The sequence below is a fragment of the Ascaphus truei genome, chromosome 4 (genome assembly GCF_040206685.1).
Source record: "Ascaphus truei isolate aAscTru1 chromosome 4, aAscTru1.hap1, whole genome shotgun sequence".
In the NCBI taxonomy this organism is placed as follows: domain Eukaryota; kingdom Metazoa; phylum Chordata; class Amphibia; order Anura; family Ascaphidae; genus Ascaphus; species Ascaphus truei.
The window spans coordinates 410,441,833-410,454,305 of NC_134486.1; positions in this window are offsets into that span (position 1 = coordinate 410,441,833).

Sequence of the window (12,473 nt, forward strand, 5' to 3'; positions counted from 1 at the left end):
TGTGTGTGTTGTGTGTGTGCAAGTGTATTAAATTATCAGTGCATTTCAGACTCAAGAAATGTCGTCAAAAGTAAGAACAGACTGCACACATCACAGACACTCTGACAACTGAAATGGCACAGGTCTAACTTAGGGTGACCAGTCCCGTTTTTTTGGTCTTTGTCCCGGATCTCGAATTTCATGAAATGTTCCGTTTTTTGTCCGTTTCCGTTTTTTGTCCGTTTGAGCATGCGCAATGGGCACTTGCCGATCACACATGCGCGGCAGGCGCTCGTTGTTTCTGCGACGTTGGTCCCGGTTTGTCCTGGGAGAAATATGGTCACCTTAGTTTGACTTCTTCCAAGGGGGAATGTTTTCTTTAGTAAACCAGGTGCTACTTTGGTGCAAGGCAAACATCTTTACTGTATAACATCCCCTCCCATTCATGTCACTTGTGTACCAGGTGGAATACACCATACTGTCACCATTCAACTGTACAGAGTCTTTCAACAAAGTTTTTTTTTAATTTTATTTTCCACTATGGAAAGAAAAAAACAGGTGGGTATAGTGGTTCAGGGGTGGGTGGTTAGGCCTCCCGGGTGGGTAGCGGGGGAAGGTGGGTTAACCCCGTAATTACTATAACGGTTATTAACCGCTATGGTGATTAAGGGGTCAGGGGCCATTAGATTGTATTATTTATTGTATTCTTTCTGGCAACGGAGGACATGATCCTGCAGTATGCTGATAAGTATACCTTTCATGATAGCAGGGGTAAGTAGAAAGGTTTATATACTTTATTTCTGCTACTTGGCTAATGTTTGACTTAATAATGGGCAAATTAGCTATCATCCATATTTGGATAATAGTTATTTTGACAAATTCCGGTAATGTATGTGTTGGGGGTGGGGGGAGGTGTATTTATTGCAATGTATTCCAAATTTTATTTTTTGATATAGCATTGTTACAGCAGGCTAGCGGAGACCCACGGGGACCACCAATCGAGTACCCCTGGACACGAACGAGGACCACCTGAGGACCCCCGGACACCCATGGGAACCACCCGAGGGCCCCCACACAGCCGTGGGGACCACCCGAGGGTCCCCAGACACCCTCAGAGACCACCCAGACACCTGCGGGGACCACCTGGAGGCCCACAGACACCCGCGGGGACCACCCGTAACACCCGCCGGCCTCTGGTATCAATCCTGTGTATCAAAAAATAAATGATGTTTTATGTGGGGACACGGGGTGGATTGTGTATTGGTGGTTAGTACATATTGTAATGTTTATTTGAGGCAGAGTGGGTAAATGAAGGGCCAAGTACCCTCTTCACTTACCCCCTCTGTCCCCATTAAAGCTGCTGTAGTTCCTTAACCCCTTCTCTGCCTTAACGGTTAGCCGCTAAGGTAATGAAGTTGACTGTAAATGCAATTTTATTGCATCGGATTGATGCCGGGGGTCTCTGTTGCTGATATTAATGGATATCTGCTGTGGAAGCTCCCGGCATCAATCCAATGCAGGAAAAATGTATTATTTTTTCTAAGTCTCATCTCCCCGCTTCTCGGCAGCTTCTCACCACATTCTAGCCAACTTTTTGAGAGGAAATCTCAATTCTAGAGCGACGATTAGCCTCCATAATCTAATCGGGGCTACTAGAATGGCACGAAATTGAAAACCTGGCAATAAGTGGCTTATCGCTGCGTTTGGCGAATTTTTTCTCTCTGCAAAAAAAATTGTTAAAAAGTTCTCTTATTGCCCACTTATCGGGGCTTACTCGGGGGCAGTAGGCTTTATTGGCGTTAAAGTGGCGATAAGTTGCATATCGCTGCTTACTGCATAGACCCCAATATCGTTAAAATTATCACTTATATTTTTACTAATATCACAATTAAGTTTATTATCAACTTTTGACACATTTGCACAACCTGTATATAACACATTTTAGGTACCCAATGCTCCATATTAATCCCAATTTGATTATATATGTACACTTCTCGCTATTTCACTATTTTTATTTCGTGCGCAACATTTTTGTCTTTTACTGTCATTATGTCCAAGGGCGGACTGCCACTTTACGCTGGGAGAGCCAGTGGTGCAGTAATGTATGCCAGGCACTTAGGGGGTTAAGAGAAAAATGGGTAGAGATTTGTTTTGTGATTCTGGTCTGGCCGTGACTGCCAATCCTGTGTCATAGGACTGGATGTGATGAATTTGAGAGAAAACTGTAAAGTGTGACAGTTTAATCCAGAGCGTATTAGCGGTTTCTAAATTGCGTCAAATGAAATCAAGTTCCTGTGATAACAGTGGGAGACTATTGATTGGACTGAGCCCGGGGGGTCAGAAAAATGTATACAAAATAACAGCTTGTGGCTACAGTAAATAACACTGAGCATAACTAATATTAAACAGCCTTCATCGTGGGTTTAACTCCACACACATCTGGAGCTGTATTTTCCACCAGCTTTGCATATTACCATAGATCTAGCTTTTCTAGCTGATTTTCCTTTACCCCTGTTCCACAGACGGGAGCTATTAAAATTCACCTATTTTGAGTTGGGAGTGTCTATCCTTCCTTGTTCTTTGCGTTACTATTTGGGCAGCATGCACCCTGAGTTATTACTACACATAAAAACTACAAAGCGTTGAGGAAAAACAACACATAATAAACAACTAACAATAGTATTAATACTAAAAGGAAATGATAAAAAATAAAAACAACTGTAACCTACTTCCTGTTAATTATAAAATGAGTGGGAGGGAGGGTTTCGACGTGAAGGAGGCCCCAGACTTAACCTCCTTTATAAAACGGTCGTCAACAGTCTTCTAACCGAGTTGATTCCCATGTGATCACCCATGTGAGGGACATAGGTGGGAGGAGGGGTGACACTCCCATTTCTTTCTCTCCCCCCCAGTCATATCCCCACATTACTAAATGCTGTGGCCACTGGAAGAATGTCCATGTTCCTGTAGGTCAGAAGGTCAGAGATCCTTATGGTTCACTTATTTATTTATTAATAAAATGTTTTACCAGGAAGTAATACATTGAGAGTTACCGCTTGTTTTCAAGTATGTCCTGGACATAGTTAATATGACAAATAACACATGGTTACAAATACAGTTACATAAATGAACAGGGTATACATTATATACAATACATTGCATGCACAGTTAGAGAATATGTATATTATAGGCTTATGTAACAGTTACAGACCAGATTAAAATGTGATACAGCCTTAGATTTGAAAGAACTTAAACTGGTGTTAGATGCGAGTCTCCGGTAGGTTGTTCCAGTTTTGGGGTGCACGGTAAGAGAAGGAGGAGTGGTCGGATACTTTGTTGAGCCTTGGGACCATGAACAGTCTTTCGGAGTCTGATCTCAGGTGATGGGTGCTGCATGTGGTAGGGGTGAGGAGCTTGTTTAGATAGGTGGGTAGCTTGCCCAGAAAGTATTTGAAGGCAAGACAGGAAAGGTGAACTTTGCGCCTAGACTCGAGTGATGACCAATCTAGTTCTTTGAGCATTTCGCAGTGATGTGTGTTGTAGTTGCATTGGAGAACGAAACGACAAATTGAATTGTAGAGGGTGTCAAGTTTGCCAAGGTGGGTTTGGGGTGCCGAGCCATATACTATATCTCCATAGTCGATAATTGGCATTAGCATCTGCTGTGCAATACGCTTTCTGACCAGCAGGCTTAGGGAGGATTTGTTCCTGTAAAGTACACCTAGTTTGGCATAGGTTTTGGATGTCAGGGCATCAATGTGCATTCCGAATGTTAAGTGGGAGTCAAACCATAAGCCCAGGTATTTAAAACTAGTAACAGGAGTTAGGGTGGTGTTAGCGTTGGTTCTGATCTGGAGCTCAGTCACTGGAAGCTTTAAAAACTTCTCAAGAGCAACCAATAGGCCATGTTTTTATGTCAGCACAGACCTAAGCAATTAGTTGTAATCAGATTTTTTGGTTAATTACAGTACGTGTTTATTTAAAAAAAAGTGTTAATTAGAGAGTCTGATCTAGGGGAGCCCTGTACGTATATCTTTATATAACGCCATTTATTTACATCGCGCGTCACAGCAGTAATACACGTGACATAATAATATAACACATAATGGGAATAAGCGCTTGAGGAATAAAAGAATCATTGGGAAAAAGGAGAGACAGTAGGAGGGTAAAAAGTAAGGTAAACAGCAAAGAAGCAAGAACCCAACTAAAGCACTCAATACCCTAATGGCATATGACAATATTAAAATGAAGTCTTTAATGTTATAATGATTAAAATAATGAGGTTTAAAATCCAACTAGAGGACACACATATATTAACCCTAAGTTGAGTGTATATGACACTCCGGGTTCTGAGAAGATGTGAACAGATGAGGAAATTAGATCAAATGTTCAATAAAGGGAGCAGTATTTCCTAGGTATGAGTTCTTAGGTAAGAGCAGAGATGAGGAAGTGATGTTAACCTGCCTATATGAAGCAAGTGTAGCCCAGACAACTAGGGGCTAGGTACATGAAATGCTATCCGTAGGTGGAACAGTTTACAGATACCAGAAGACGGTGTAGCTGATTGAGTATGCCTATGCACATATTCATGAATGTGCTCAACCGTCAGGTACTGCGCTTCCACATAAGCTAGTAAAATACTAAGATAGTCAGGTACACCCCTAAGTATAGGTACAACCACTAAACGTTGCTTACATAAAGCAAATGTAGCCCAGATAATTAAGGGCTAATTACATTAGTTGCTGTCAGTGGGTGGAGCGGCTATCTAATACCAGAGGACGGTGTGGCTATAAGTATGCCTGTGCACATATTCATGAATATGCTCAACTGTAAGGTACTGTGTTGCCACATGAATTCAAACCAAGTCAGGTATAAACGCAAACACTATCCTCACCATTTGCCCACCGAGTGAACTGTAAAACTCAAGCCCAGTATGAGAGGGTCTGCACGCGTTTGGTCTGGCAGCTGCTCGCTCTGCGAGGTAAGAGGCTGCCACGTCAATACTGACCGTGCGCGTGCACGTGACAGGTGCCGACGCGCGCGTTTCACGTGAGAAACGCTTTCTCAAGGCTTCAATGAGAGGGCCTTGCAAGTAAGAAGTATCAAATAAAAGGCTTACATTCGGCAAATCCTATTATTTTGTAGAAAGCTGTGAAAATGGACTGACTCTTTGATAAACCTGCCATGAATGGTCTATGTTTCTATTCAAATGCAGGGAAACTCTACAAGGTTATGATGAGCTATGAATGATTAAGTGTTACATTATCATAATTTTATTTATTGTGTTATTTTTATATAGTGTATATAGTGTATACAGCACATGCTTTGCAATTTTACCTAAGAATGGTATAAGTATAAGAGATGCATACAGTAGTATTAATAGTGTCACAGGGAAATCCCTGTGCCTGAAAGTGTGGAACTAAATATAGTAGTTTTAGGCAGAGAATTACATTAATTAGAGGAGAGGACTACTGCTTAGCTTCAGTTGAAAATCAATCAGGGTGCACGCAGGAATATGGTATAGAAATGGGGGCACAAAAGGGCAAGCACTGCGATTTGCACTCATGAAAGTTAAATGTGACAAAAAATAAAATGTACATTTATTTACTTACTATTAAAATAAACGCGCACAGAAAAAACAACAAACAGACAAAACATAGAATCTAAAATAGTCTGTGGTGGGTCGGAGTGCTGCTGTTTTTTCTGTGCGCGTTTAATTTAATAGTAACTAAATAAATGTAAGTTTTATTTTTTGTCACATTTAACTTTCATGAGTGCAAATCGCAGTGCTTGCCTTTTTGTGCCCCTATTTCTAGAGAATAAGGCTGCGAAGCCGCGGCCGCCGGCGGGGCGCGCGGCCGCGGACCACCAGACCCTTGCCCGAATGGTCCCTGCCCCCGCTGCCTCCTTCCAGCAGGGCTGACTACGTACTGTGACGCGTCAGCCGGCCGATGCTGCAAGATCCTAGTGATTTTCGGCGCTGACGCGTCACGTGGTACGCGAGTCAGCCAATGGGGAGGAAGGGAGGGAAGGAGCTAGATGGGAGGCGCCTTGGGCGGGGAGCAGGGAAGGAGCTACGGGTTAAAGTGTGTGTGTGTGTATGTATGTGTGTTTGTGTGTGTGTGTGTATATGTATGTGTGTGTGGGAGGGAGGACGGCACCACGATCGGATCCCGCCCCACTCCCTCCCACTCCCGCCCCCCTCCCGCTCCGGCTCCCGGCTCCCTACAGACCGCATATCGCGGTCTGTGTCTGTCAGCGCCCTGCCTGTCTGCAGTGCGGGCGCGCTGACTGAGGGAGCGGGGCCTTAGCCTTACATTACACATACAGCTGTACTGTATGTACTTGAATGATTAGAGAACCATAAAAGCATTAGTAATACTGTAGGAGAGCGTACAGTAGTTAGAACTAGCACAACGTGTATCTGACTATCAGGGATAGTTATACATAACACAGAGAAAGCCTTGGTAGGAAGGCTACGGAAAAACGTATTTGAGGAAGTGGGATTTAAGTTGGGATTTGGGAATATTTGGTATTTCATGGTTCAAAGGAGGTACCAAACATATATGGACCTGAGTGGAGACAATCGTGTGCAGAGCATCAAGTGCCGATATTGGTAAAGAGCGATGGAAGTGAGAGGTAGAGCGGTGAGCCACATTGCAGCACCAAAAGGGTTAAACGAGAAGAGAGGAAAATGCTAATCCATTGTAAATGATAAATATGAAATCTGACAGGAAAAACAAGCATGTCCCTTAAATTAAATTAGAAATAGAAACTCCTAAGAAAACCTGGCTGCTTAACTGTCAGGACTCGGGGCACACGCCGCCCTTCGGCGCTTGCCCTTCCATATCTGTACCGCTGGCTGCGGTCTCCTCCGCCCCTGCTTGGCGCCTCAGTCCGCTCCTCCGACCCCCCCCCCCACGGCTTGCACGCACGCCACCGACGCCGGACTAGTGGTTGCTCCACTTACAGGGCGCACGCCGTGCAACTTAATTTATGCCAGCTCCGGCCAGCTCCGCTCTCAGGCTCAGCTCCTCCCACCACCTTCCAGCAACAAACTAGGCCATTAACCCCTGCCCTATCACAAAGGGCTCCTGGGTGTGCCTCTGCTCCGCCCCTTCCTCCCATTGGTCCTCCTCACTTTATAACCCCCGTGGTTCCTCTCCAACCTCGCTCTGCATAGTTTGTCTGCCTTGTGCTGTTACTCACTGTGCCTAGCTCTCTCTCAGTTTCAGCTTCGTTACCGATTCGGCTTCTCTTCCGTCCCTCTCTGGCTCTACGACCCCGGCTTCCACTCGACCATGTATACCTCTCGCACTCCTTGAACTCGGCACTTGGACCTCCACTTCCCGGAACTCTGTTATCCTAGACCTCTGGCTTCGGACCTTACTCCGGCACCTTCTCTACGCCCGGATCTGGCAAGTACTACCCTGGTACCCCTGACCTTGTCCACACAACCAATCAACACTCCGGGCACGCTCTCACTACTGCGGGTGCGTGGTTACTCACTTTCCACCTCAGTATTGGGGGTTAGTCTGGTCTGCGGGCAGAACAGCGTGACATTAACCCGGACCGTGAAGATTCCATGTACCCATAATCCAGAAAACAAATCATTGCTCAAGGCTAAAATTTCCTTATTCTGGTGTTTAACTCTTTGCTGTTCCTGGAGAGCAATGCCAAAAGATCGGTAACATGGCGTGACTCCAGGGATGTATCCCAAAAGTCCGTCTTGGCGAAATAATTTTTGGGCTGAAATCTATTTTTGAAAATGGATGACGTTATTTAATGGAACCGGAATCGATAGTGCAATAAATAATCCCAGTTGCACTTTTAACACAATCACTGATACTTTACTGAAAACAAAAACCCTGTCTACAAAATCCAAACATTTGACACATTTTCTTGTCAAATTCATTCCGTTTTATTTCATGCAGTAAAAGGATTTCCATCTCCTTCCTTCTGCCTTGTCCTTTATTTCTTTTCCTATTCCCTGTTTTCTTCCTTCCTCCCTTCTGCCCTTTTCCTCCCTTCATCTCCTCTTCCTTTTAAAAGTGAAGCCATTTTTAAATACTTCTGATTTCAGTTGTGACACTACTACTAAAGAGTAGTGATACTCTGCACTTCCTAATCCCATATCACTTTGACCACGGGTAGATATGACCATATCTCATTCACTTGGCACAATGATGATTTTGGAGCTTTCTGCATTGTCTTGTCCAAGGTCGGGCAACTCCAGTCGTAAAGGGCCACCAACAGGTCAGGTCTTCGGAATATCCTTGCTTCTGCCTCGTTTGAGCCTCGATTGAGCCACCTGTGCTGAAGCAGGCATACAGTATACTGAAAACCTGACCTGTTGGCGGCTCTTGAGGAGTGGAGTTGCCCACCCTTGGTGTAGTCTCATTGATGTGGATAGAAATCAATTATACCTTTTTTTTTTGCAACACGGAGGTGGGAATCCAATAGACGTATCATTAGGATTAATCATATCCAACCTGTAATGATTTATAGGTAATATACATAACCGGCAGAAATTCATTAACAGGAATGCAGCTTTTGCAATATGAATTCATTCAATATCATTTGAAGCCCTTAGCACTATAATTCATTAGGACATCTGTATAGCATCAAGTGCTGTTATAAATTAAATCCATTGATTCCTGGAACGTTCAGGGAAAGTAATTGATTAACCAGTTCAGTTCTGGGGGTGCATTTAATTCAATGAAAGTCAACACACTCCAGGCTACACATGAGCACCCACGGGTTAACATTGTATCCATAATACCTTACACATAAAATGTTATTGGATGCCTACACTGCACCAAAACATATTTAACTCCTCTAACCCCAAAAGGGTGGAATGGGAATGACTTAGACAAGGCATCAACGCACCCTCTGAGAAATGTGATTAGCCTTTTATATTTTGAACAGATGGAAATTCAACGCACAAAGCCTCGTCTGCGATGCACAATTATAATAATTGTCATTTATTTTGAAGTCGGTGACACATTCCGCAGTGTGGTACTATCAGGGACACAGCAGATGAGAGAGTGAAAAGTACAGACAGGTATTGAGGTTTTTTACTTAGGGAGCTTTCAAATGATTGGGGAATAAGGACACTTGGATAGTGGGATTGAGTTAGTGAGTTTAACACAGTCATTGCTACAGTCCTGTAATTGTAACTTTATATTTTCTACACATTTTTCTCCCACAATTGTAATACCTCCGACCAGGTATTCCCAAGCAGTGGGAAGTACATATAAAAAGTGGTACTCCTCACTCAATACTCATAAGATTGGGGGGAAACAGCCACTTAACTTAATAGCAGTTTTCCATTGTGGTGATCGGCACGTTCACCACTGGATGAATAAGACCCTAAGGGGAGATTCACAGAGCTATGATATGGGCTATTGTACAGCAATTCCAAGTTAATGGCGTTTACACAGGATCACGGTTCAATGAGCTGAATCAATTATTAGTGAATCCTGGCATAAGGAAATTAAACAATGCTGACTTTTTTTAAATTAGAATGCTGTAAGTTCATTACAGTTCAAGTAGGGTAATAATGGAAAAATAATATTAATATTATATTTTTGCTGGTGCAGAATGGTTACACGTCTCACAGAATTGGTGGTATAGAAAATTATTATTTTTTTAACTTTGGTGTTACTGTGCAAAATAATATTAGAAAGTGCTGTGTTACATGCTGTATTGTTTATCTTCAATGCATATGTATGTAATCAGAGCTTGTGAACTGGATTTTAGGTTCATTTATATAATCAGATGTTGGTAGGTATGCAAGATGCATGTGTCACGGGAGACCAGCTTGTAACACAAAAATTACCCAGATCAGATGTTTCTGCCGGACATCACTGGGCTGCATTCTGACTGATGCAACTTGATGTCTCTCTGTCTCCACTGCTGGTCCCGGGGAAGCAAGGGCAGATCTCTCCGGGGACGTCCCTCTGTGGGTTGATTCCCCAGCTGGCCTTGGTTCCTCTTTGTGTGCCAGTCACACTCGGGCGACTGGCCGCGCAGCTTGGAAGCGTTGTCCCAGATGGGGTTCACTGGACCTGTCATGGTCTGGGCAGTCGGGTCTGATGTGACCAACTTGGTTGCACATGTAGCACCTTTCCTCATACCTGAATTCCGCAGGCTTAGAACTGCTGGGTGCTGCTGCAGGCTGCTGCACCCCCTGAGGAGTCTGCTGGGTTCCCCGAGATGGAACAGACGGTCGTCTGGGAACAGCTTTCCCCTCCATCAGGGCATGGCTGCATAAGTACTCATCAGCCAGCCGGGCAGCCTCTTCACGGGTCTTAGGTTTTTTGTCAAAGACCCATGTGTCACGTCCGAGGGGCACTGCTGCAGTAACTGCTCCTGGGGTGAGGGCATACCGCAACAGCAGTAATGCCTTGAGGTGATCGTAGTCATCCCGGTCCGCTCGTGGGGTGGACTGCAGTTTTTCCCTTTGCCTTGCTCGACAGCAAGGGTTGTAACCGCAGCACCCAGTCCTGTTGCGAACGTGATATTCCGCTCAGCGCGATTCACAGAGCAGCGCTAACAGGCACTTTCCATTCTTAAACTACCTTTTTTCCTGACACTTTTCTAAGTCCCGCCAAACCCGTACGATCAGCTAAATAAGCTGATTTCTGCGGGATTCTCTAAGCTACGCTAAGAGACCGTTCTTTAAAAACCCACCAAATAAAACACGCCAGCCCAAGGCAGGCGGAAAAGAATCAGGACTTAGAAAAATTTCTCTGTTTACATTTTTGCAGGTGCAACACCCATACAACAGGCCGGCGGGTGTCCCCGGCTGACCCTGCGGGGGTCCCCGAGGGAGGCCGGGGGTCCCACGGGTGTCCCTGGCTGAGCCTGAGGGGGTCACCAAGCGGGGGTCCCCGCGGCCATTCTGGGGTCCCCGCGAGAGTCCCGGGTACCGCGGGCCTGTGGTACCAATGTTGTGCCTCCAAAAAAAATAAACAATATTTCTAACTAAATACACCCCCCTAACACATACAATACAGTAATGGGCAAAATTACTATTATCCACATATGGATAATAATGCATTTGCCCATTTAAAATACATATAAATGACAAAGCCCGAGGAGACCTCAGGTGGTCTCCAGAGGTCCCCCGCAGACCAAAAGGAACCAACCCTGTATGTAAAAAAAATCAACCTGACCTATACATTAAATACATCAATCCCCCCCCCAACACATACAGTACAATAATGTGCAAAATAACTATTATCCAGATATGGATAATAGATTATTTACCCATTATTAAATACATAAATCAGCAGAAATAAATGGAGTTCTACTTACCCCCTGGCAATGGTGGGCATCTGGGCATCAAACGGCCATCGTTGGCAAAAAAAACCCCATACCAAATATTTTCAAATGCCAGTTAACCCCTTAATCACCTGAGCGGATAATAACTGCGACAGTAATTAAATCCAGGGGACCCGGAAGCACTGGAACCAATCCAAAGGTAACCATAAAATAATAAACCCTTACAATCCACAACGGTGTCTTCTTTCTTCTATTTGTAATCCTCTCCGTCAGGCTTGGGGGCTTCTTTTCTTCTTTGGGGTCTTCTCCGTCTTCTTCCATCTTCTTGCGCCACGCCCTTCTTCTCTTCTTAAGAGGGGAGGTCTTCCCTCCTCGGCGTCTGGCTTCAAAATGAGACGACATAGGCTTTTATAGGCCTATGACATCACATTTTGGTCAAATGGTTCCTACGGCCCTGATTGGGCCGTGAAAACCATGTGATTTGGAGAATAAAAATGATGACGTAATTTAAAGGCAATGACGCCAGCCAATCAGAATGGCTGAGCTTCAATTGCCTTTAAGATGACGTTATCAAAACAAAGATGGCCGGCGACACAAGGTACGGTAGCCAATCAGAGCGTGGGAACGAAATCTCAACTCTGATTGGCTCTGGTAGACCATGTGACAGAGGCTTTGCTTCAGCCATTCAAAGTGTGTCATGTGTCGCAGGCCATCTTTGTTTTGATGACGTCATCTTAAAGGCAATTGAAGCTCAGTCATTCTGATTGGCTGGCATCATTGCATTTAAATGACGTCATCATTTTTTTATATATTCATATATTTTTATCATTATATATATATATAACCCACTGTACAAATGAATGGTGGCAGGGTGGGTGACCGGATGCCCATCATTGCCAGGGGGTAAGTAGAACACAATTTATTTATGCTGATTAATGTGTTTAATAATGGGCAAATAATCTATTATCCATATGTGGATAATAGTTATTTTGCCCATTACTGTATTGTATGTGTTAGGGGGCGGGGGGGATGTGTGTTGTATATTGCTATGTTTATTGGGGGCAATTGTCCCCAATAAACATGCTATTGTGCCTTAACCCCTTCATTGCCTTAGTGGTTAGCCGTCCGAGTTACAGGCCCCAGTTTGGGGCATCGGTGCCAGTATCGCCGCCATCTTTATAGCATCCCCGTCGCGTCTTGGGCGA